Source organism: Lissotriton vulgaris, chromosome 2_1, assembly GCF_964263255.1.
Source record: "Lissotriton vulgaris chromosome 2_1, aLisVul1.2, whole genome shotgun sequence".
Lineage (NCBI taxonomy): Eukaryota > Metazoa > Chordata > Amphibia > Caudata > Salamandridae > Lissotriton > Lissotriton vulgaris.
Window position 1 is genome coordinate 982,215,900 of NC_141687.1, and position 23,619 is coordinate 982,239,518.

A 23,619-nucleotide genomic window follows, 5' to 3' on the forward strand; every position below is an offset into this window, starting at 1 on the left:
AGCACAACAAAGTTTTCATTAGCGCCGCAAGGGCTGTGGCATGGGGCCTCAGGAGAATAACTGCCCTCTGCATCCATTGTATGTACTGTGTATCCCAACTTGACGGGTAGGGGGTAGTTTACTTGTGCAGGTAGCCGAGTATACATAGCGGGCTTTGCGAAAACTCCTACATTTTGGGGTCAAACTGGGTTAGAGGAGTGAGCCAAAGTAAAAACACAAAAGGCATCAGTGTATTAGAGAGCATTTGGCATTCCCAGTATTATAAAGGGTGGGGTCTGATACATATAGTTCCCCTCCTGCGCCCACTGCGTTGCCGGCCCCCTGGTTTAGTAGCTGAAGTTTGGGAGGGGCAAGACTTTCCCAGGGTGGTGCCGGGCTTAATTCGATGGACAAATCCAAAATGTTTCACATTGACTAACAGTTGAAATGTTCAGCTGCTGGTGCATAGTTTTATCCGTATGCACAGCATTATGAGTTGAAATAATTGAGGGATTGACCAGTGCGATGAGTGGATGCTCACACACCATGTCAATGTTGTGGCAGGATTGTTACTATGTGGCAAGGATATAAAGGTTTTATACCACTACCAGGTCCCCGCAAGGGTGTCAGCCATCAAACTAGCCCATAGAGGTGGGGCAATACAATTTTACATTTACCCTTGGCAATTACAACGCAAAGAGAGGGTGGCAAAGCGGTACAAAGGGGGGTGGTGATGGACGAAGCATCTGAACCAATCAAACACTCACACCCAGTCAACAGATCTGCGTTTAATCCATCACCGTTCTTTAGCCCACTCTGCCGCCCCAGTTTAGACATGGCCATATGCAAATCAATCTGACCCTGTGCCTCATTGGAACAGTCCAGCCCGAACTGCCAATCCATGCCTTCCCTGGACCGGAAACAAGCTTCTTAAGACCGGTTTCTGGCATTACAGCTGTCTTCAGGCAGGCTTGCTTGAATCCAGTGGAAAAGAGAGCAAGGGACTTACGTCTGAGCATACCCTGCCAACTTATGGCGAACAAAGTGGTATAAAAGGGGGTGGTGATGGACGGAGCATCTGAACCAATCAAACACTCACACCCAGTCAACAGATCTGGGTTTAATCCATCACCGTTCTTCAGCCCACTCTGCCACCCCAGTTCAGACAAGGCCATATGCAAATCAGTCTGACCCTGTGCCTCATGGGAACAGTCCAGCCCGAACTGCCAAGCCATGCCTTCCCTGGACCAGAAACAAGCTTCCTAGGACCGGTTTCTGGCATTACAGCCGTCGTCAGCCAGGCTTGCTTGAATCCAGTGGCCAAGTGAGCAAGGGACTCACGTCTGAGCATACCTTGCCAACTTATGGCGAACACCCCCTTTTGTACCGATCTGCATACAAGGGCAGGTTACAGGTCGCAGTTAAGTCATTCATCCGCGCTTTAGCCAGGGCAGCAGGCGAGGGGCTAACAGGTGTACAGGTGTGCAAAAGGTTTGGTACACACTGAGTTAGGGCCATGGGGCGACAGGGTATTTTAGACGATTGGGCATTCCCAATATCCGGGAAACGGAAGGTAGTTGCACATAAGATTTCCCTCTAGTTAAAACACACTTTCCCCTTTCCCCCGCCTGGGTGATCCTTCCATGGGCTTGAACCGAGACTGTAAGGGGCAGCTCCTCCGACTGGTGTCCCAAATTTGTTGTTGTTTTGGGGCAAACTGAGTGGAGGATTATGTCCAAAGTCCTTGGGTCCATTCAGCATTCCTTCAGTCCAAGTAGGGTGGCTAGTGATACACGGTATCAGCAAGTGGGTAACATATACCGCCTATTCAGCGACAGCAGGCCCCGGGGGCACGCGCGCTTCACTAAAACACAGAGCTGCAACCAAAAAAATGCCAAGTGGCAACAACCAGTAAACAGGTTTAAGATGTGTCTCTATGGCCTTACAGCTGTGTGAAACCAGTCTCAATTTTGGGGTACGTCCAGGTGGTAATTGGGTGCTTTTCAAGGTTCTCGTGACCACTGCAGTTTATGGTAGTACACCAAGCTGACTGTCCAAGGTCATCCTGTGCTGCCGTCCCAGGAAATAGGGATACAAGGTGTCAAGCACGAAAGACTATGTAATAGAGCATGTGGCACGTCCAGTGTGCAACAAGAATTTAAATTAAGCGGGGCAGGTTATTATCCACCCCTGGGGCTGCTCAGTGTGGACAGGTGAAGCCCCCCGACCCTCCTATTCATGAATATGCCAAGGTGGTGGTAAGCAGGACTTAGTCATTCCTTAAAGTTAGGCACCATATGACCGGCAGTGGGCACTGTATAAAATCAGACTTTCTGTGAGCTGGTATGCCTTGGGCGATTCACCACAGAGGGAGCTGAGCTGGCAATCCCCATAAGGGTGTACAGACAAAATATCGACTCCAAAATATCGACTGGACATAATATCGAGTTTTAAATATAGACTGGACAAAATATCGACTGGACATAATATCGACTACAAAAATATCGTTTTTCAGGTAAGTGAAGTAATATCGACTGTATAAAATATAGATAGCAAAAATATCGAATTTTTAATAATATATAATATTTTATAGTGTATTTTTATGTAATAATATGTGTGAAAAGTGTGTCTTAATGTTATAAAATATTTTATTAAATGAATTTAGTTTTTATAATAATTGCGTAATGTAATTCTGTAGCGGGTTGTGGGTTTATAGGGGAATAGGGTGGGAAGTAATTTAATAATAATTAATTAATTAATATATGTTTGTTAATATTTTTAATTAATAATTAATTGATAATTAATTAATATTAATTAGTTAATTAATTAACATAATTTTGAACATAGTTTGTATTAGTAATTAATTGGTAATTAATTAATTGTAATTAGTTAATTACATTAATTAGAGTAAAATTTTAATATATATAATTTTGTGTTATTTTTAAGTAATTAATTTTGAAAAAATAATATTAAATATTAAAATAATTACAGCTAATGTGCTAATATATTTACTTTATTGTTATTGTTAATTAATAATTAATTGGTAATTAAATAATATTGATACATTTTGGGTAAAGGAGCATTTTTAGGGTTCAGGGTCAGTTTTCAGTTTTAGGGTAAAGGGGTATTTTTGGGGTTCAGGGTCAGTTTTCAGTTTTTGGGTAAAGGGGCATTTTTAGGGTTCAGGGTCAGTTTTCAGTTTTAGGGTAAAGGGGTATTTTTAGGGTTCAGGGTCAGTTTTCAGTTCATGGGTAAAGGGGTATTTTTAGGGTTCAGGGTCAGTTTTCAGTTCATGGGTAAAGGGCTATTTTTAGGGTTCAGGGTCAGTTTTCAGTTCTTGGGTAAAGGGGTATTTTTAGGGTTCAGGGTCAGTTTTCAGTTTTTGGGTAAAGGGGCATTTTTAGGTTTCAGGGTCAGTTTTCAGTTTTTGGGTAAAGGGGTATTTTTAGGGTTCAGGGTCAGTTTTGGGTTTTTGGGTAAAGGGGTATTTTTAGGGTTCAGGGTCAACAAATAAGATTGTAAAAAATTATTTTTATTATTTTTATTTATTATTTAATTATTATAATTTAATTTAAGTATTTTTAAGTATATTTTAGTAATTAAAATTTAATATTAATTTAATTTAACACTGTTTTTAATAAAGTCGATATTTTTTACATCTATATTAATGTTAACGATATTTTGTACTCGATATTTTTGTACTTACCTGTTTGTAGATACAAACTCGATATTTTGACTGTCGATATTTTGTCCACGATATTTTGGCAAGTCGATATTTTGTCCCTCGATATTATTTCAGTGATCCCCCCATAAGATTTAAGGGATGCCGGGCAAGGGCAGGAGCCCCCCCTTGCTCATTGTCACATACTTATAGTTATGGACACTCAGGTGCAGCATGATTTAAAAAGCAAAAGGACTGTGCAAATGCTAAAGTATATTCCTTCTCGCCCTAACAGCATAAAGTAGGCAAGCTGGTGTGGGAGCGGTCAGCTAACAAGTGGGCTGCTGTCCCTTAGATGTGGGGCAAAGGTGTTCAAAACACACAGTGCTAGTTAACGTCAAGGGCTATTGAGATATAGATGGGGTCTCCTTCCCGTAGATTGGCAGGGGGCCTGTAGATGAGAAGTTGCAGGTGAGAAAGGAGCTGTTTTGGTGGGGGGCTCTGTCGGCAACGATGGCTGCTGCCAGAGCTGTGGCGGAGTTACAGGGCGATCTGGAAGCAAATGGGTACAGAAGGGTACCTCTGCATGGCACATAGGGGTGCCAGAGCCATAGCCCAGGAGCCTCATGAGGTTCCTGGAAACCGTGTTGGTGCCCCGTTAGTCCTTCGGGCGATTGTGGGCCTGAACAACCAGGGGCTTGCCTTGCTACGCTCTGCCCTGAAAGGGGTGTGAGTCATAAGGGACCAGGTGTCACGTGATCCGTGAGGAGGATCACCAGAAGGGGCAGCATAGATGGGGTTCGCCACAGTGCTGCTTGGCTCATCAGGCGGGCAGGTGGCGAGTAGGCTGCCTGCCCTTGGTTCGCATGTAAGATAACCTACCATATTACATAACGTTGTATGTAATAAACCTGCAGCAGTTTTTCCCAATAACAAAATCGGTGTGGTGTGTACTTATTTGCATGCATTCTATGTGCTTGGGGGTGGGGAGTGTTGACATGATGGTACTATGCGGCCGCCCAAGGCCACCGCAGGAGGCCACTCAAGAGGACGGCCCCTCTAGTTGCATCGGGCACCCACTCCACCACCCCCTCCCGAGGGGGCAGGGACTCTGGTGGAGTCCCCTTCCTGGGAGCGGGCTGTGCCGCGTCATATCCGGTGCACGAGGTGGGGTATAAAGGCCCCCTTCACCACGCTGACGACCTCTTTGTTGTCGCACCGGACACGCCGCAGCCGCTGCCTCGCAGGACACGATGTCTCCCACCCTACCGCTTACATGGCGTAGATGATGGTAGGAATTATGATGAGCATGTTGTAATCTTGTACTTTTTCATTGCAGGCGGAGTTACAGGGAGATCTGGAAGCAAATGGGTACAGAAGTGTACCTCTGCACGGCACATAGGGGTGCCAGAGCCCAGGAGCCCCATGGGAGGTTCCTGGAAACCGTGTCGGTGCCCCGTTAGTCCTTCGGGCAGTTGTGTGCCTGAAAAACCGGGGGCTTGCCTTGCTACGCTCCGCCCTGAAAGGGGCATGAGTCATAAGGGACCAGGTGTTACGTGATCCGGGAGGAGGATCACCAAAAGGGGCAGCACAGATGGGGTTTGCTCCAGTGCTGCTTGGCTCATCAGGCGGGCAGGTGGCGAGAAGGCTGCCTGCCCTTGGATCGCCCAAAAGATAACCCACCATATTACATAACTGCAGCAGTTTTTCTCAATAACAAAATCGGTGTGGTGTGTAATTATTTGCATGCATGCTATGTGCTTGGGGGTGGGGAGTGTTGCCATGATGGTACTAAGTGTCCTCATAAACTCCAGTTTCAGCCCGGGATTTGCCTTTTCAACCTACTGTTTTCTGGGGCTTTGGCTTAATTTGTAAAGCATTTTGCTGCCCTGGGCCCACAGTTCTGCTCACAATAGAAGCCCAGGGCTAGAGCCATCAAAGGACAGACAGGTTGCATTATTCCAAGGCTGTGCAGACTTTATTCCACCTTGGGCCTCTCTCATCCACCACCAGACACTCCCAGTGCCTTGACTTCACGCTTGCGAGTTCTCCCTTTGTTGCTGTTGTTTTGTCTTTCTCCCCCCACCTCCCTTGTGTTTTTCTCTTTCTTTCTCTGGGTGAAAGTCTGTGATGAAAAATAAGCGCTGATTCCCAAAAACGAGTGCCGGTGGGCCCCACCCAGTGATCGAAGTGGGCAGAGGAACGAGGTTTGGAACCGTTATTAATTTCATCAAAACTGTGCCCACAGTTTTTATTATTATTAAAACTGTTGTTGCTGAACGGTTGAGTCGCGCAGGCTGGAAGGGAAGAAGTAAAGACTCCGCTACTGTGAAGCTGTTAAGGAAGATGTAGCATAAGAAGAAACAAGCCTCCTCCCCAGGGTCCCCGGGGACCCTACTCCTGAAAGAATGTCAATGTGTACAAATCTTTAATCATCAAAGCCAGTGCTTTAAATGGGAAAAATAAGTGTAGGTACTCATTAATATGAGTTAAGGTGTGTCATGTGGGTGGGGCTAGGGGCGGGGCTAAGGGCAGGTTATGATGATACATAATGACTTCTGTAGAAGTTGCAGCACACATCAAAACACATAAGAAATGCGTTTATGTAAACAAAGCAGATTACCTCATTTCACAAAATGAGAGCCAAACAGGATGGTATGTTAACAGTTCCTTTTTTTGTAATGTTTGCTGCATCTTAATACCATACTTTTATTTGTTGTTGAACTTAGGAACAATACTATATACCCTCAAGCGTGTACACACACACACACATAAGCATTCCAGACATTCCCTTTAAAATATTTCCTGAGAGTGTCCTGATTCTTTTCCTCTTTCTCTCACTTTTCTCCCACATAAAAACAGGCACACACAAGTTGGCAAGCACACAGCCAAAAGAAAACGCTCACACAAAGTCTCAGGTGGTATTAAAGCCATTTAAACCCCTTGTCTCCCATGGATTTCCAAATTGCCACTGTCAGTGTGCTGCCTCCATACCTGTGTTTGCCCAAATGCACACAATAGTAGTGTGAATGTGATTAATCATTAATAGCATAGGGCCTAAACGGGCCTTCCACTGTCAAACAGGGTGTGATGGTGAACAGAGGGACATAGTTTACACACCTGATGGAGAGGGGCGGGCTAAAGCACTTTCAGCTGAATGGTCGTTTTGTCCCTGATTGATGGTGCAGAGTCTGTCTAGACCCTGCACTGTTAATCACAGCATGACGCAAGGCAAGTCCTCTCAGACCCCTGCAGTCTCAGGGCATTCAAACGGGCATTGCTGGAATCTCCAGCAGGGACTCTGCAAAGGTATATTGTGCTTACAAGCTCCTGAGAAGCAGGCTGACATCTGCCCTGTGCTAGAAAAGTTTCCTAACTGGCGCCTGCAGTGCCGTCTATTAGCGTACCAGTACTCTCCCTGGCTAAAAAGAAGTGCCGGTACTGACGGCCAGAAAATTCGGAAGTGCCTGTACTCAGTACCAGTGAGTATCGGCCCATTTAATGCACTGATCAAATCTAACTGCTACTTGAAGCCAGCCAGTACAAGCTTAAATCGGCAGAATTCAGAAGTTGCCATTTTAACAGGAAATTATAAAAAAATGTTATTGTCTGGTGAGGTCTCCGTAGGAACGCACCTTCGGACCTTTGTATAAAGGTGTCAGTCGCGGTGTCCCTCCACCCTATGACAAGAGGGCGTTGGTGAGCCCTCGACAGGTGCGGTCACTCAGAGATACTTGATAGGTAGATAGGGAGGGTTGAGTGTCCCGTCACACACCCTGACTTCTCATTTATCGCGGTAATGCGACCGCTGCACGTGCCATGTAGCACCTCAGCATATGGCCAGGTATGGCCTAGTCCCCCTCTAAGTGTGTACCTCTCCCTCTGTGAAGATGGGACCCACCTCGGTGTCCCAACGTGCTCACCTCCCATCTTCCGCCAAAGCGAACAATCCATTACTACACAACTTTTTTGGATTAGGGGTTGTAATAGGGGCGTATTTATCAAAATTAAAAAAAATATTACAATTAATATTCAGACAATACAGTATATTTACAGTGTACAATACGCAGGAAGTCCAAACAGTTATATTGATAGGTACATGTGTCTTGTTGCTTAACCTTAACAAGTTTCTAATACATAGACATTCCTATCCTAAACTAAACATTCAAAACAAATATCTTTATCTTTCTTTAAATCCCTGTTTGAGCCCACGGCAAGGTCATAACTGGCCCCCAGATTCTGATCAAGCTATGCCCGCACTCCAACCAGATGCGCATGCGCCGGGGGCCCGGTACCCTGGGAGGGTACTTCCCCCTCGAACTCCTACGCCAGGGAAAATTATCTCTATAACCGGAGTGCGCATGTGCAGGGGGCCTGTTTCCCCCGGAGGATACTTCCCCCCCAAACACCCCCTATGCCCAGAAAAGTATCTCCATAACTGAAGTACGCATGCGCAGAGGGTCCGGTTCCCCAGGAGGGTACTTCTCTCCCGAACACCCCCTATGCCCAGAGAATTATCTCCATAAGGGACCCATGCAGTCATGCGCAGTTTACTTGTGCCCTTGTGCGCGCGTGCGGGGTGGCCAACCAGCCCACAGGAAAGCGTAACTCCCCTCCCCCGTATACTTCCAGTCAACCGTCTGTAACAGCCCCTTGAGTTTTATGAGCAACCATTTTTCCCTCCTTCGGGCGTTCCCATTCAATAAAAGGGAGGCGCCCCCAAAGACCTTGAATTGAAGCTCACCAATCATGACCTTACCGCGCACCAAGGAATAGCACTATCAAATACGACAATTAAAATCAAAATTGAACGACAATAAGTGGTGAACCTGTAAAATAAGCAATAATACATTCCTGTTTTAGGGGAGAAAGCATCATAACCACAAACATTATGATCCTGTTGTGGAAGAAAAGTACCGCAGACGACAAACACATTACTCAACAACTTCTGCTTTAGGGGATGGTGCGTAGGAGAAATTGACTAGGATCTCCTAGCGAGGTCTGAGATCCGATCAGTTGAGGGAACCGCGAGCAAAGAGGATGCTCTCGCTTCTCGCTGAACCTTTTAAGGCCAATTTCCGCCGGGGCCAGTTTAAACCGCCCCCGGCGTCGTTCAACACATCGATGACCCGGAAGTAATTCAATCACTTTCCGGTGATGCGCTGAAAACAGCCAATTAAGGAAAGGGAGGCGGGCGTGCTCTGCGCCTACCCGCCTCCCTACTTGTTGGCGGGGGACCGGCACGACCCCCATAATTTCGGTGTGTCCAATGCCGTCCTCTGCCTCTCACAGTGCGCAGGACCCATCGGAGTCTGCAGTCAGCTGCAGCAACAGAGGGGCGATGCTGTGCCTCAAAATGTAGATCTCAGGACAAGGCACAGGTGTAATCATTGAAGGGGATTTAAAGTTTGCTTATCTTTTGATAACGGGAGAGCAGCACTTTTTACATTTAAATATCTTTATTACAGTCACAATGCGCATAGGTAACAGAACCACATCTAGTAAACAGTAATAACACTCCATTTCGGAGTAAGAAAGTCAGGTACAGTCCAAAGCTGTTGTCCTTAGCACCTTCTAATACAGCATGCATAGGTTGTGTACCCTTCTGCATAAGTCCGTCTCGGGAGGGCTAATGCACTCCACCAGGATGTCACCAAGTATTTGTCATTAGCAGTTGAGCATAGCAGCTTTTCTCCACAGAGAGAACCACATTATAAAGTACATAGGCATCTCATGATGAACAAATAACACCACAACTAATTTAACTGCAACTGCCCCCCTCTCCTCCAACACCACCCCACACTGCGGATGTCATTGCGGCATAGTCTACAATCAATGTCACCCACGTGTAGAGCACCACTTACCATGGCCACCAACAAGACCTACAGAAATATCAGTATGATATTTTACAAATTTAAAAGGTAAACAGAGAGCTTGCCTCTATCTGATCCTTTTCTTTATTGACTTGTCCCACCCCACTCCTCACCCACCCTCTTTCCTTTGTTGTGTTGCCCTCACCACTCCCTCCGTTGTCTATGTGGCACTCCCCCAGCCACCATAGAACAATAAATGCTACAAAAGTAACACAACCTTGTTGCAAAGTGCAAGTAAATCTGTTCCTCTGTATTGTTGAATGAAGACATTCACGGCACAGTAAAACATTGACCTAGAATTGTCAACCACTGGTGACAATTCTGCAATAAGTGCTTATATTGGTGTTGATTGTGTCAGTCCTAAATCAGTTATTCACATTTTTGTCTCCAAATTCTTTAAGAAATTCTACTTTTGATTCTCGGTTTCTTTTACGTTTGAGACATACGACCTATATAGTATGTGACTCGGTATTTTGTCTGCAAAGACATAATCATGAAGTTGGTGATACAGCTTTCATATCCCGACATCCATCCCTTTCAAGTGCTAAGCCTATTTCGTTATTTAGTTTATTTTTTATATTAGAGAGCCTCTATATTTAGGACTGTAGAATAGAGTCAACAAAACAACGTGTAATTCAGTTCAGTTCATAAACTTTTATTCGATTATAAAGTTGCATAATCATAAAAAGTACAGTTTTATAAAAATTCAAGAATTAATACATTGAGACACATGTAATAGTTAAGAAACGATTTCACGACGAGTTTTTGTTACTAGTTTTAAAAAGGTCACTATCATTCTAGCTTCATGCGGATTTTTCGGTGACTGGAGATAAGCGAGAGCTGGGTATGTACATCTGAGTCCACTTAGACGGAGAAGGGGAAGGATCCATTTTTTCCTAGCTGCTCTGTAGTACTTGCAGAACAAAATAACATGGACCGTTGATTGGTTGGAAACCCCGTCACAAGGACAGCATGACAGGCTCCTGGACCAGTTGTTTGGTTCTGGAAATGAGACCATTCGGAAGAAAAGGTCGAAGCGTAGTCTTGTCAATAGGAACTTTTCGTAGTTCGAGAGAAAAAATGACAAATAGGGCTGTGGTAACTTCTCTGATTGTAGTGAGCAGATTTTTTCATTTTGTATTTTAACAATCTCGGCCTGATGGCGGAGTTCTCTTAAGTGGCCCATACATAGTTCCTTCAACTGTTTCTTTGAAATGTCCTCTATTGACGGTGGTTCGAGAAAGTATTGCTCCCGATCAAGGTCTTGGAGGAATTTGTGGATGTAATTGAGCCAGGGTATTTTTCTCCAGTGGGCTAGGCCAAGGCATTCGGTGATGAGGGAACGCGTTATGTGGCTTTCAGGATTACACCATATGCGGTGCCAGAGTATAAGAGGCTGGCATCGTATGGTGTCTGTCACATATTCCATCCCTAGCTCCCGATGCGATGCAAAGATCGGGGAGCTTTGGGGGAGGGCTAGAACGTATTTAATAAAAGCGTACTCCCTTTCAAGTACTAAGCCTATTTCATTAATTAGTTGTTTATTTTTTATATTAGAGAGCCCCTATATTTAGGACAGTAGAATAGAGCCAACAAAACAACTTGTAATTCAATTATCTGAAGTTTTGGCATTATGACATGAAAAACATGAAAGTATAAGCAATAATGCAACGGCAGCTTTTTAAATGGGAACTCTATCCCACAAGCCCAGGTGCCTTGCACTTAGTAACTCTAACAAAACTCAGAGAGTGAATGATACTGTAGCACTGTCCGTTACCAGTTAGGGTGACCAGATTCTGAAAAGCCAAATCCGGGACAGGACAGGCAGGAAAGTAGAGCTAAAGTCTTAATTCATCTATATCTGGTCTGATTCGTTTTTTTGCAAAGTCATATATATTCATATACACACACAATAGGCTTTTAAGTGCATTTGTCTTTGTTGTTGTGTGTGTATGTATATATATATACATATAAATATATAGACACTGTGTGTGTGTGGGTGTGTGTGTGTACGTGTGGGTGTGTGTGTGTGTGTGTGTGTATATATATATACATACACACTCACACACATGCTTGTAACTGTGTGTGTATGTCTGAGGCAGGATCCCTACACCCGGAACTCCTCCTGCCCTCCGCGCCACTCTGTCTCTGCTGGGAGCAGGCAGCCGTGAACATGTAAATTACTTCACATTTCAGTCTTCAAAGGCGCCTGTGAATGGAGGTGAACCTTTCAGCTATGCTTTGCAGAATTACCTGACCATTACTACAAAAAAACGGGACATTTACCTAAAATTTAGAAACGTTTTGGGACACTAGGACAGTCTTCTTAAAACTGGAGCTCTCTGGGAAATTCGGGATGTCTGGTCACCCTAGCTACCAGTGTGTGCTCATAGAAGTAACGAGTAAATTATAAACATAAAAATTAGAAATCAGTACTTAATGATGGAAGAGGATTACGAGCAATACAAACAAACAGTCGCAGTGCAATAGGTTCTTGTATTACTGAAAGTTTGAGCCACTGGCGTTGCAAATAAATAATGCAACGCCAATAGCTCAAACTTTCAGTAATGAAAGCCCTATTGCATTGTAAATGCTTTTTTTCAATCGCTGGCAGGGTGGATTTGAATATGGAGGAAGGGAGGGCAGGTAGAGGATACCATGGACAACGTGGGTATGGGAGAAAAGAGCTATGATTTTGCCAGTGTTGTGTGCACCATAGTGCTTTTATGTTTATTGCAGAGTGGGAGGCAACAAGGCAACAAGGGAACATGGGGGACAGTCATGAAATGGGAGGAAGGGAGGGGAGTATAGCATGCACACAGAAAACAGAGGGTGGGATAGGCAAGCAACAACAGAAGGAGGGAGGGCTGGTGGGGGCAACAACAGAAGAAGGGAAGGCATGTGGGCAATAATAGGAGGGAGGGAAGGTGGGTAAAAGCAACAACATGACACTAACAGAAGACGGGAGGGCAGGTGAGTGCAATCAACAACATGGTCAACTAATGGAGAATAGAGGTAGAAAACCATAAGATTATCTTTCATTTACTCTATTGGACCAACTCCTCATGGTACAAGTCGATCAAACTTTGCCACGGTATTGTCATTTTCAACTTATGTCGGCCAGCACATTTCAATTTTGAACAAGCATTGGCAAATTCCACAACATGGACACTAACAGAAGACGGGAGGGCGGGTGAGTGCAATCAACAACATGGTCAACTAATGGAGAATAGAGGTAGAAAACCATAAGATTATCTTTCATTTACTCTATTGGACCAACTCCTCATGGTACAAGTCGATCAAACTTTGCCACGGTCATGTCATTTGTGGCTCAACTTATGTTGGCCAGCACATTTCAATTTTGAACAAGCATTTGCAAATTCCACAGGTGTGGCTTTGCTAAGCTGATGCAATTATTTTTTAAACATATTGCAAGCATATGTGACAAAGGTGAAAGAAAAAAATTATGTTGTCTAAATGTGCTAGCCATGAACAGAATGAGCTAAGTAGCTGCTGCTTTAGGTTTAAGGGGTCAGGTGCCTACATTTTGCAAATGTATGTGACATAATATGTTAGCAGAAAATGTGTCTTCATGTGACGTCCCGGCTGCGGCTCTAGTACAGAATTAAACGTATATGCAGTGCACTGTTCTAGCAAAATTTTCAAGCTCTACGCTATGTGCTGTTCAAGCACAGCACTGACGAGGCATGCACTGCTTTGCACTATCCCAGCAATTAAGAACAATGCAGTGCACTTCACTGCAAGAGCATTTAAGGTCTATGCAATGTACTCTTCAAGCACAGTGTTAAAGATCTCCATGGTGCACAATAGAAAAGACAAACATACTGCTTTATGCAGTGCACTGTTCTACAGAAGTACTAAAATGATATGCAGCACACTTTACTAGGGGTGCAATGACACACTAAACAATGCACGCAGATCTGTGCAGTACATTACAGATTTGTGCAGTGGACTAGGCTAGGGGGGAGTACTGACTTTCCAGTCGCATTGTACCAACGGAGTTAGCTTAAGTTATTAAATCCGAGTAAATGCAATTTTAGGACATTTGGCCTGATGATCAACGCACCTGGATTTCTATCAGATATGCATGAACTTAAACATGTAAAGTTTGCTTCCTTGTATGTCTTATTCACATACTTGTGTCTGTGGTAGTTTAGCCAATGATCCAACGTGTAAATACCCACATGCAGGGACAATAAAGCTTTCACTCTGCTGATATTTCTGCACCTCTTTGCCCATTTTTCCTAGCGGAATATAATTTAATCTGCTTGCCGTTCACGGGTGGACGACACATAAATAATTTCACTCTAAGTCTCCTACGCACTGCATGAATACTCACACAATAGTGCAAAATGAAACCCTAAAGATCTACCAGCCTTTGAAATAAACTTGTATTAAAACACTCAAATTAATGTGGAGCATTTTTAATACAGAATGATAACTTTATTTTATGCTTGAAACTTTAAAGTACAACAACAGAGCATGATTAAAAACTCTTAAATAAGCTGATTTAGATTTGACCTGCTTTTTAGGAAGATGAGGGGCAGCTGCTCCAAATGATGAAAGGGGGGATATGCCCAATGGATAGACTGAAGGAAGTTGACATCATCCATCTGGGCCAGGAGCTTTGAGAGGCTCTTCCACTGATGACCCTCCTAGCAGCAAGCAGGGTGCGGGCAAGCAGGCTCTGAGTAAGCAGTGCCTGCACGCAAGGAGGTGCTCCCCTCCACCTCCCCCCACTCGGCACGTACCAGGTTTGCTCTCCATGGTGCAGGGGCTAGCTCATTTCCGAGAGCCTGCAGACGGATCTGTTATGCTCCCCGGCTCTCCTTGAGCAGCTGCAGGAAATGCTGTTTGCTTTACCTGTGCAGCCAGGAATTTGACTGGTTATGCAATTAGGAGGAGCCGGAGGTGTGACTGCAGCAGTGTTGGCTCTTCATAATGGAAATAGGCGTGGCCGCCATTGGTAACAAAAACAAGTTTGGTGTGCCACCCTTGTGAAAATATCACCCACCATTCGTAATAAAAGCTGAAGTGCTCGGACCACTGACAGCGCATGAAACCACATTACCACAGCATACAAGATCACTTGCTGGGCCGTACCAGGGTAGCACTAGGAGTCGAGACCAGACCAATGTGCTAAAGGCGCAGGAGAGGAGCAAGTGATGGGAGCGCTGCATTCCCAGGTTTGACCTAAGAGCCGTAGCCATTCTTAAAGTGAAAAGATAGCATAGGGTTTTTTTTTAACAAAAAGAAATCATTTGTATTTGAAATTTGCAAACTAGTGTTTTTTTGTAAAGGACCCATGCCGAGCTTACACTTTAACGGCGGCCACGCCCCTTTGTTTAGACACGGCTCAGTGCAAGCTGAATACGGTGAGCAGCCTCTAAAGAAAGGGGCATGGCCACCATTAAAGTGAAAGCACTATATGGGGGCTTTCACCCATAATTATAAAACAGACTAAGGATTCACAGTGCAGTCGCTAAAGTTAAAGCGGACCACGCTGATATATTAAATAAAGAAAGAAGTATGGCAACTAAAGTTAAAGCAACGGGCCAGGCAGTGTGCTGCCTTGTAGTAAAGCATGTCGTGGATAGAATAGGGGAAAATCATTAAAGACAATAGTGCTCACAGGCTGGATAAAGCAGACCGAGTCACAACACAATTAAAAGGTGTAGTCCTTATGGGAGTATACAAAATAAATGCTGACAGGGCGGCACCAAGGAGAGACTACTAAGCCTATTCATGAATCAAAAGCAAGGATTTAGAAAGGACAGTAACAGGAACCATTTGAAAAAATGGGTGGAGAGTGGGCGGGGCTTCAAGTCCATACCTGAACACAACATGCATCACAGAGCAGCGCATGCACTGCCCAGGCTCATCCTAAAAAGGACTCACATAATGAGGGTAAGAAATGACAAAGATGAAGTGGAAAAGGAGGGTGAAAATCCTGAAAATGTTAAAAAGGGAGAGAAGGATTAAGCACAGTGAAGATGGAACGTGATTTTTAAAATTCAAAAGAGTAAAATGTTTAAACAAGTGTGAACTATCTAAAGAGAAGACAGATAAAGAGTTCAAAGGTTAAGACAGATGAAAGTGAACATCTACAATTAGCAGTGGAAGAGGAGAGCTTATTTTCATAAAGAAAGATGAGGAGGGTGAAAAATCAAGAGCCTAAGAAACAAGGAGGGAGTGAAAAATTCAAAAACGAAATGCAAACAAGAATTGAGGAAAAATCATGAAGCTATAAAAACAAGAGTGTACAATCTTATGAATGCAGCACACCATAGGTAAGGTGGGCACAATGCCAAAGACCGCCATTGTTATCCCTCAACACACCATGAACGTCACTTAGGGATCACTACTCCTACCCCTGGCTTTCCCTTTGTGACCCCTGATACTGCCTTTGCGAACCTTGGCCTCAGAGGAAGCAGGAGCAGTGCATCAGATAGGGAAGAAAAGCAGGGTTGTCAGCTCTGTTTAGATTTAGCACCTGGAAAATGAAAGGACTGCTGCTAATCGCCTGCGGCAAAGGGGGAGCCGATGGGGACATAGGGTGAAGAAGCCTGCTCTGAAATTGATTTTATGTAAACAGAATGTCTTTTGCTCTTTAGATTTCTTTGGGACCTGTTCTGAGTCTGATGGAGGGCGGGAAAGGACAACGGAAGCTCCAGCAGGAAAACACCAGGTAGGGAAATACAATAAACAAACCTTTCATATGTTACCGTGTATTTAAGATTAGAGCAGAACTTGCCGAGCCATGCACACCGAAAGCATAAGGGCATTGTTGCCAGGCGCATTCACAAATCTGCTGCTGCTGGTTCTTCGCAGGTGCATTTGTTACAAAATTGTAACAATCTAGGCAGACTCTCCCGGTAGAAATGTGTGCTGCTGCCTTCCAGGGGTCATATAACCCAGTTTAATTATGAAAGAGTATTTTCTACGCTGCCTCTGTGCAGCCCAGTCAGAGACAGGTACACGTGTGAGTCACAGATAATCTGGAAGAATCCGACTTCCAGGCTGCCTAGTGCCTTCCAAGTGTAGCCACAGATGCTGTTCAGTAAGAGAATGACCCAGGTAAATAAAGGGGCATGTCAGGAAGGGACAAACTCAAGTCTGCAAAACACTGGTATCTGTTAACCATGTGCTGCTTGGAACCTCTGTGGTTTTATCCGGTGTGGCCTCATTACAAGAGAGGGGTTTCACATAGGTGGCCGGACACAGTAATCAGTCAACAGCGCTGCGAGGCCTCCGGGTAGTTATGCGCTATATAAGTGGAATTTTTCATTTAATTTCATTTCATTTCAGGTGCAGATTGCTTTTTCAGAACCAGAGGTGTTTTACCGGATAGGGATGCTGTAATCAAGGGATTATTTACATAGAAAGTGGTTCACATGGTGTGTGCTTTACAGTAGATGTACTCAATAGGAGTGGAATGCATTACAAAAGAGTGGCATATACAGAAGATGAGTGTGTTATAAGACAAAGGTGTTTTACCAAAGGGAGGTGGTTGGTGTTTTAGAGGAGAGGCCTGCTTTACATAAGTGACATTATTTACAGGAACACTTCTTCTATGCTAGAGGTGATCCATAAGAGGGGAGAGTTGCTTTTAGAGAACAGTGCTTTCCTGCAGTTCCAGAGGGGGTGATTTGACATGTCACTGTGTAGGTATTTTATTGGATCTTTGTCGACTGTTTCTACTGTTGGTTTCCCTGATAATACCAGTAACAGTACCTGCAGCAAGCTCAAATGCATGCAGTCTTCCATATCCTGCAAAATATCCATATAGCGTGTCTTTACAAGTTCAAAATTGCCCCAATTTCTGAACATTGACAATTTTCAGCTCTCTTGTTCACTGATAGAGGACACTTTTATTTTGGTTCCAAAGTTTCTGTCGCCAGTCTGACCCTGACGAAGGGGGCTTCAGATGAGTGTGGTGATTTACACAAGAGGGGTACTTTATAGAAGAGTTGTGCTTTACATGACAGAGATGTCTTCAAGAGTGAGGTTCTTTACAGCAGAAAACATCATATTGTTAAAAGCCCCAAAATAGAAAAACATCTGATAACTTCCAATAATTAATTCATGTAGAATATATCAAGCGAAAACACACCAAAATATTGTCATAATGTCTGTGTCCTAAAAACAGTGGGGAAAGTAGTGTGAATCCTCTGTCCAGTGAAAAAAGGGGGAAAAAAAACCAAATGTGCAAAGAGTACGTGAGAGGTGTAAAATAATATAAATAAAATTCATAACATTACATGGTTTTATGAGGCAGATCAAAGCAGAAAATTGCATATTTTAAAAAAAGAGGAAAACATGTAAGTCTTCCGTCGTGTTCAATCCATTGGGAAATCTGCTGTCTAGTTCTAAGATGAACTGAGATTCTAGTCTCCTAAGCATTCTCTCCCTGTCACCGCCCGCTTAGGTTTAGGAACAGAGGCAATGACATAATATTCCAAGCATTGTAGATTGTTGTTGTGTATAGCTTTGAAATGCCTGGCAACTGGGTACGTGCCATCATTATTAACGATGGCACGCAAATGCTGGAGTATCCTGGCATGCACCTGTAGCTTTGTGCTGCCCACATATCTGAGGCCACAGGTGCATGTCAGGACATAGACAGCAAAGTCAGTCTTGCAGTTGTATACACCCTTAATGTCCTTCACAACCGGACTGAATGGAGTTGAATATTGGGAAGTGTTTTTCCCAAACTTACACGCTCTACAAGTAGAGCAACGTTTATATCACGGCCGGGATTTTAACCAATCCTCTTTCTTATCAAGCACAGGGAATTCATGACTGATCTGAGTTTTAAGGGAGGGTCCCCTCCGATAGGTGACAATGGGATTATCTGGAAGCCTAGGAGCCAAAACCAAATCAGTTTTTAACATAGGCCATCATTGTTTAATAATAGATTTAATCTGTCTGGCCTGTTTGCTGTACCCGGTAATAAGTCTGGGAGTTTGTTCCTCAGTTTCACTGATTGGTGTTACCAAGCCTTTGTGAGTAGAAGTTAACAAAGACTCACGGGTTCTGGCTTTGGTTTTTTGAATGGCAGTTCTGAGAATGGATTCCTTATAGCCTCTGCTTCTAAACCTATCCAGGGCTTCATTGGTACAAATCTCAAAGTCATGATCAGTACTACAGATTCTCTTCAACCTGAGCAGCTCCCCAAAAGGAATATTATCAATGGTGTGTCGTGGATGAGCACTGCTGGCGTGCAGAATGTTATTGCCGGCAGTGCTCTTTCTGTGGAGTTTTGTGGCAAGACGACCATCTTTGACATATATTGTTACATCAAGAAATTCTGCTTCCCTTGTACTTATGTTGGAGGTGAACTTCAAATTTTCTTGATTCATATTAATACATGAAAGAAAATTGTTAGAACTTTCCTGGTTCCCCCTCCATATAATAAAAACATCGTCTATATAGCGCATCCATTGCACGACATGCCTTTCATAGGTTGCGCCATGGGTGCGCAGGAGGACCTGTTCCTTCCACCAGCCTACGTATTCCGAGATCCATCCCTTTCAAGTACTAAGCCTATTTCATTAATTAGTTGTTTATTTTTTATATTAGAGAGCCCTTATATTTAGGACAGTAGAATAGAGCCAACAAAACAACTTGTAATTCAATTATCTGAAGTTTTGGCACTATGACATGAAAAACATGAAAGTATAAGCAATAATGCAACAGCAGCTTTTTAAATGGGAACTCTATCCCACAAGCCCAGGTGCCTTGAAGGTAGTAACTCTAACAAAACTCAGAAAGTGACTGCTACTGTAGCACTGTCCGCTACCAGTTAGTTTGACCAGATTCTGAGAAGCCAAATCCGGGACAGGACAGGCAGAAAAGTAGAACTAAAGTCTTAATTCATCTATATCTGGTCTGATTCGTTCTTTTGCAAAGCCAAATATATATTCATATACACACACAATAGGCTTTTAAGTGCATTTGTGTTTTTTATTGTGTGTGTATATGTATATATATAAAACATATAAATATATATACACACTGTGTATATATATATATATATATATATATATATATATATATATATGTATATATATGCAGAAACAGCAGTCTCTCACCACGTCGCCACCCGACACGTAGGAATGGGAAAGACCACGCAAGTCCCAATGTATTCTCGGCAGATTTTATTGAAAAAGAGAGTTTACCAAATCTGACGCGTTTCGGGCGTCCGCCCTTCGTCACAGATCGTCAGGCTAATGAACAAACACCCTTTATATATGGTACAATGCACGAATTCTTTTCAAAGTTTCAATTAGTATTTTTTTCACTTTTGCAACACCATGTGATGAGAAATAAAAACCGAAGACACACTACACATAACTGACATAAACAGTCTGTTTTCCAAATAGTGAATACCGTACATAGAATCAAAAAGGAACTGTGCTTATCGACATTAACAAATGAGTTGATAAATGAATCTAAATCATTTAAAAACCAAATTTTGACAAAATGCAAAATATCAAAAAAGCGCTGTAATTGGCAAGTTGAAATATGTAGTTATATCAGCATAAATGCTTAAACCAAACAAACTGCTGATTATCCGAAAAGAGACATAAACAATGATCACTTTATATTGGAAAGACATGAAAAATACGAAAGTATAAGCAATAATGCAACGTCGGCTTTTTAAATGGGAACTCTATCCCACAAGCCCAGGTGCCTTGCAGGTAGTAACTCTAACAAAACTCAGAAAGTGACTGCTACTGTAGCACTGTCCGCTACCAGTTAGTTTGACCAGATTCTGAGAAGCCAAATACGGGACAGGACAGGCAGAAAAGTAGAACTAAAGTCTTAATTCATCTATATCTGGTCTGATTCGTTTTTTTGCAAAGCCATATATATTCATATACACACACAATAGGCTTTTAAGTGCATTTGTGTTTGTTATTGTGTGTGTATATATATATAAAACATATAAATATATATACACACTGTGTGTATATATATATATATATATATATATATATATATGCTAATAACTGTGTGTGTATGTCTTTGGCAGGATCCCTATACCCGGAACTCCTCCTGCACTCCGCGCCACTCTGTCTCTGCTGGGAGCAGGCAGCCGTGAACATATAAATTACTTCACATTTCAGTCTTCAAAGGCGCCTGTGAATGGAGGTGAACCTTTCAGTTCTGCTTTGCAGACTTACCTGACCAGTCCTAAAAAAAACGGAACATTTACCTAAAATTTAGAAATGTTTTGGGACACTAGGACAGTATTCCTAAAACTGGAGCTCCCTGGGAAATCCGGGAAGTCTGGTCACCCTAGCTACCTGTGTGTGCTCATAAGTACTAAAGTAAAATTTAAACAGAAAAATGAGAAATCAGTACTTATTACTGGAAGAGGAGCTAAAGCAATACAAACAAGCATTTGCAATGCAATAGGTCTTGCATTACTGAAAGTTTGAGCAACTGGCGTTGCAAATGAATAATGCAACGCCAATAGCTCAAACTTTCAGTAATGAAAGGCCTATTGCATTGTAAATGCATTTTTAAATCGCTGACAGGGCGGGTTCGAACATGGAGGAAGGGAGGGCAGATAGGGTTTACCATGGACAACATGGGTATGGGAGAAAAGAGCTATGATTTTGCCAGTGTTGTGTGCGTCATAGTGCTTTTATGTTTATTGCAGAGTGGGAGGCAACAAGGGAACATGGGGGACAGTCAGGAAGTGGGAGGAAGGGAGGGGAGTATAGCAAGCACACTGAAAACAGAGGGTGGGATAGGCAAGCAACAGCAGAAGGAGGGAGGGAAGGTGGGCGCAACAACAGAAGAAGGGAAGGCATGTGTGCAACAATAGGAGGGAGGGCAGGTACACTAACAGAAGACAGGAGGGCGGGTGAGTCCAATCAACAACATGGTCAACTAATGGAGAATAGAGGTAGAAAGCCATAAGATTATCTTTGATTTACTCTATTGGACCAACTACTCATGGTACAAGTTGATCAAACTTAGCCTCGTTCATTGTAGTTGTGGCTCAAATTATGTTGGCCAGCACATTTCAATTTTGAACAAGCAATGGCAAATTCTACAGGTGTGGCTTTGATAAGCTGATACAATTATTTTTTTAACACATTGCAAGCATATGTGACAAGAGGTGAAAGAAAAAAATATGTTGTTCCCTAAACATGCCAGCCATGAACAGAGTGAGCTAAGTAACTGCTGCTTTAGGCTTAAGGGGTCAGATGCCTATATTTTGCAAATGTATGTGACATAATATGTTAGCAGAAAATGTGTCTTCATGTGACGTCCCAGCTGCGGCTCTAGTACAGCATTTACCGTATATACAGTGCACTGTTCTATCAAAATTTTCAAGCTCTACGCTATGTGCTGTTCAAGCACAGCACTGACGAGGCATGCACTGCTTTGTACTATCCCAGCAATTAAGATCAATGCAGTGCACTTAACTGCAAGAGCATTTAAGACCTATGCAATGTACTTTTCTAGCACAGTGTTAAAGGTCTACATGGTGCACAATAGAAAAGACAAACACTGCTTTATGCAGTGAACTGTTCTACAGAAGTACTAAAATGATATGCAGCACACTTTACTAAGGGGTGCAATGGCACACTAAACAGTGCGCGCAGATCTGTGCAGTACATTACAGATTTGTCTAGTGGACTAGGCTGGGGGAACACTGACTTTGCAGTTGCATTGTAACAATGGAGTTAGCTTAAGTTAATACATATGAGTAAAAGCAATTTTAGGACATTTGGCCTGATGATCAATGCACATGGATTTCTATCAGATAAGCATGAACTTAAACATGTAAAGTTTGCTCCCTTGTTCGTCTTATTTACTTACTTGTGTCTGTGGTAGTTTAGCCAATGATCCAACGTGTAAATACCCACATGCAGCACAATAAAGCTTTCACTCTGCTGATATTTCTGCACCTCTTCGCCCATTTTTCCTAGCGGAATATAATTTAATCTGCCTGGCGTTCACGGGTGGACGACACATACATATTTGCACCCTAAATCTCTGACGCACTGCAAGAATACTCACACAATATTGCAAAATTAAACCCCAACGATCTACCAGCCCTTGAAATAAACTTGTATTAAAACACTCAAATTAATGTCGCGCATTTTTAATACAGAATGGCAACTTAGAGTTTATGCTTGAAACTTTCAAGTACAATGGCAGAGCATGATTAAAAACTCTGAAATAAACTGATGTAGATTTGACCTGCTTTTTAGGAAGAAGAGGGGCAGCTGCTCCAAATGATGAACGGGTGGAGATATGCCCACAGAATGAATATGGAGGATAGACTGAAGGAAGTTGACATCATCCATCTGGGCTCTGCCACTGATGACCCTCCTAGCAGCAAGCAGGGCACCAGCAAGCAGGCTTCTAGCCAGCAGTGTCTGCACACAAGGAGGTGCTCCCCTCCACCTGCCCCTCACTCAGCACTTACCAGGCTTGCCCTTTGTGGTGGAGGTGCTTGGTTGTTTCCGAGAGCCTGCAGTTGGACCTGTTATGCTCCCCTGCTCTCCTTGAGCAGCTGCAGGAAGTGCTGTTCGGTTTACCTGTACAGCCATGAATGTGACTGGTTATGCAATTGAGTAGCAGGAAGTGTGGCTGCAGCAGTGTCAGCTCTTCATAATAGAGGCAGGCGCGGCCGCCATTGGTAACAAAAACAAGTTGGGAGTGCCACCCTTGTGAAAATATCACCCGCCATTGGTAAAAAGAAATTAAGGGCTCGGGCCACTGACAGGGCGCAAACCACAATACAACATCATGCAGGATAAATTGCTGGACGTACCAGGGTAGCACTGGGAGTCAGTACCAGACCAATGTGCTATAAGAGCAGGAGAGGAGCCAGTGATGGGAGCGCCGCATTCCCAGGTTTGACCTAAGCGCCATAGCCATTCTTAAAGCGAAAGCATGGCATAGGGTTTTTTTTAACAAAAAAAATACATTAGTGTTTTGCCCTTACCTTACTTCCCTCTCTCCATTTGTTGTTTGTGTTGGATGCATCCCCCCTCCATCCTTCCCTGTTTGTTTTCTGTCTTGCCTTGTCCCCACCCTACCTCCCTCCGTTCC